Below are 3,617 nucleotides of genomic sequence, written 5' to 3'. Positions count from 1 at the left end.
AATCTTTACTCTTCTGCAAGTCACTATCTCCTCCTCCTGCTGGACGTCAGCCTCTCTTAGCTTCTCAGGGAATAATACTTACTAATCACGACCTGCCTCTCCACAGGTATCGATATGAAAGAACATTTTCTTTGTGAACTGAATACTTGTCCGAAGGGCTAAAGGTGTAGGGGAAGTGGGAGGGGTAGGAGAAAGAAAATAAGGGAGAAGAAAAATTATGAGAAAAGGAAAAAAGGGAAACAAAGTCTTTTTAAATAGGGGAGGGGGGAGGGAGTGAAGGGAAGACAGGGGTATGGGAAAAAAATGAGAACCAAGACCTGTCATGTAAAGGTAGAAGATTCCAATGATGAATGCAACTGTACTGTATACTTTAAAAGTACCAATAGTGTGAATAATCTGCAATAATACATAAGATCCTAATAAGAGTACTGACATTCAGAAATGGGAAGAAAGGAGCTAAAGGTGTAGGGAAGGTGAGATGGGTATGGGAAGGGTAATAAGGGAAAAGAAAAAATGTGAGATAATGAAAAGATGGAAATAAAGTGTTTATAGATGGGGAGGGGAGGAGGGGGTGAAGGGAGGGCAGGGACAAGGGGAAAAAATGAGAATCAAGACTTGTCATGTAGAGGTAGAAGATCCCAACAATGAATGTAACTGTAGTGTATCCCTAAAATGTACCAATAAGCTCAATTAAAGCTGAAAAGAAAAAGTACCAATGAACGAAAAACAGAAAAAGAAAGTAATACCTGTCATTTGAAGAAATATAAATAGAATAACTCTCAATCTTAAGTCATTGTTGACTGGATTGAAGTAATTAGGAGGATATGATACATATTAGGAATATTTTTCTGCTTCCTTCTCTAAAGCACAAGATTATGATTCTGAGTCTTTATATCTGCCCTAGTTTACATTTAATGGATTGCAGGAAACTGAAAACAGGATTCTTAACTAGTTCTTTGCATTGTCTGCCCTATGCCACTAGGTAGTCTTTCAACCCTCTGTTTTTGCTCTGTGGTTAACTTTAAACATGTTATTTGTCTTTGATATCCTTCTCAACTCTTTACTCATCTCAATTTTTGTTTTTAAAAAAATGTTAGCACTCTTCTGTTTTTTCCTTTATTTAGGTAAGATCAGACTTTATAAATCTTCATAAACAGATATATAAGCACACACATGTATCCCAACTTTACGTCAGGGTCTGTAGGCAGATATAGATTGATTTTTTTTTTGGTGGGGGGGTGGGGTTGTACCAGGGATCGAACTCGGGCTCTTGCCCTTGCAAGGCAGCCAGTAGAAGCACTGAGCTAAATCCCCGGCCCAGCTATAGGTTGGTTTAAACTTTCTTCTCTACATTGTAGCCAATAATTTTATTCTTTCTAGTAAAGCTTCAAATGCTTAATTTATTATAAATAGCACTTTATACAAGCTATAATTCATATGTTATGATGAGGCTAGTTTTACATCTTATTTTTTTCCATTATATTCACGGACTTGAGGGATAGACTTAACGATATGCGATCTCAACATTACAGTAGCAGATGCATTCATTTGGTCCTCTCAGAATACTGTTCCCCAGCTTGCACACACTTAACTCATTGTTTTTGACACTTTCTGTGCATTCATTGTTTTTGACACTTTCTCTGCAGTTCTGGAAGCCCCTTTTGTGCTTGTCTCTACAAAGTAGAACCAAAACTACAGTGAACGTTGCTGCAGATTACCATCCAGCAGAAACCCCGCTCATACAACATTATGGACTCATCTATTTTTTCATTGCATCTCACACTGACTTCCACAAAGTCAAGATGACCATGAAAGGTAAGTGTTTTGAGTTGATTCAGTACATCAAGGCAGCTACAGAGTGTAAAAAAAAAAAAGACACTTATGGAAGCGAATTTCAGAATTGCTTCAGAGTGGTAAGGACTAAGGAGATAAGTGTGCTTGAAGGGAGAGTGAATTTTTTGTTTTGCTTTGTTTTGTATTTTTGGTACCGGTAATCAAACTCAGGTCTTTGCACTTGCAAGGCAAATGGTGGAACCACTGAGCTAAATCCCCGCCCTAGTGAGGTCGACTGTTTTGAGGGGTTAATAACAATGAGTCTTTTACTGGAATGAAGTTTTTAATAATTTAAATAGTCTCTGTAATTTTCATTCACACCTTGTACATTCTAATCCAGTGACATTTTGCTGTTATCTCAGATAAATTATTTCATTTTGCAGATTATTTACTATGTTAAATAGAGTTTATAAGCTTGGAAGAACAAAGCATGTACAGTGTGCCTGGTAAATAAAAAAAAAACTTTTAATCAGTGATTAGTACTGAGAGGTAAATTGTTGTCTTCCCAGAACCACTGCCACTTCCCTTCCCTTCCCCTTATCTAACCAAAGTTCAAGCAATGAATTAGAGTTCGTCTTAGCTACTAGTGAATTTCTATCTCATTTTTGATGCAGGTTCACTTACAGCGTGCATCTGATTGAAAACTAGCATATAAGGAAAATCTGTTTGGAATTCTAAGAAATATTGTTCTTAGAACAGCATAAGAAAGAAAATATTTACATCTCCTGCCTTAGGATATGGCTGTGTGAAGACTTGATTCCGGGTGCTGCTGCAGCCCTCTTGGCACCACTGGGGTAAGTCACAGCTGGTGCACTGACTCTGGCAGAACTGGAATTACCACACACACACACACACACACACACACACACACACAGGGCTGTCCTTAACCCTCTTGAAAAGAAAAATAAAGGCTTATTTCTTACATTGAATATAAACAAATAATGTCTTTCGTGCAGCATTCTAATTAACATAGCTGCTAGAAGTCATACAGTTCCATACTATTTCAGAATTGAGTGGTTCATGTCTATAAAACTGAAGGCAGTGATTGATGCTATGCTATCTCTAATCCATTCATTGTTATTGTCGTTAGCACACCTCTTTTTTTAGCATGTTTCTAGGTAATTCTTCTTCCTACCACATTTATTTCTTATTCTCAGGAAAAGCAGAAAGAATTGTTCCCTCCCAACTCACTAAATTTTTTGACCCTCAAAGTATTTGCAATATATTTTCCTACTCTTTTACTTCTGATTCACTTCTACAATTCTTTTCATCATGCATCACATGCTTATTTGCATTCCAAAATCTTGGTTATTTTCAGTCTTTCATTCTCTTTTTTTTTTTTGCATTTTTTCCTTTCAGTTACCTTACATATAGAACTCATTTATTAGCAATGACGACAGTTGATTTATATGGCTCCGATGTTTTCTAGTTTTTGTTTTTCATCTGTCCCACTATTTCTTTGGATTTTATTTCTAAAATATCACTTTCTCCCTGGAAGTCTTATATTCTGAGCTCTGAACAGTTTATTTGGGCTGTACTCATCATCCCAGAATCCTATTTTCCAATTTTTTTCTTCCATAATGCACAACATTTTAAAGAAGGGAAATAAAATAAAATGAAATACACAACAAGAAGAAGCAATAATCTTTCTAAAATAGTACTGGGCCCAATTCATAAAAAATTAAATTCTAGAGAAACTGAAAGTGTAAACAAGATCCAAATTATAGAACGGATGCTGTGAAATAAGAAAAGGGCTAAGGTGTAGGGGAATTGGGCGAGGTAGG

At 36.5% G+C, this 3,617-nt stretch overlaps 1 long non-coding RNA gene across 1 annotated transcript in view; it reads left to right on the top strand.

The window, feature by feature from the left end:
- LOC104847497 overlaps positions 1-2,543 on the top strand; it is a 3,168-nt gene extending 625 nt beyond the window's left edge. Inside the window, exons 2-3 of the long non-coding RNA XR_776167.3 lie at positions 1,647-1,815; positions 2,448-2,543. This is a non-coding gene — a long non-coding RNA (uncharacterized LOC104847497). The remainder of the gene's footprint in view (positions 1-1,646; positions 1,816-2,447) is intronic.
- Positions 2,544-3,617: the final 1,074 nt, after the last annotated feature.

This window comes from Fukomys damarensis, unplaced genomic scaffold, assembly GCF_012274545.1.
Source record: "Fukomys damarensis isolate Sample0158 unplaced genomic scaffold, DMR_v1.0_HiC HiC_scaffold_66241, whole genome shotgun sequence".
Classification (NCBI taxonomy): Eukaryota; Metazoa; Chordata; class Mammalia; order Rodentia; family Bathyergidae; genus Fukomys; species Fukomys damarensis.
Note: the sequence above shows the minus strand (reverse complement) of the source record. Positions and strands in the feature narration are given on the sequence as shown.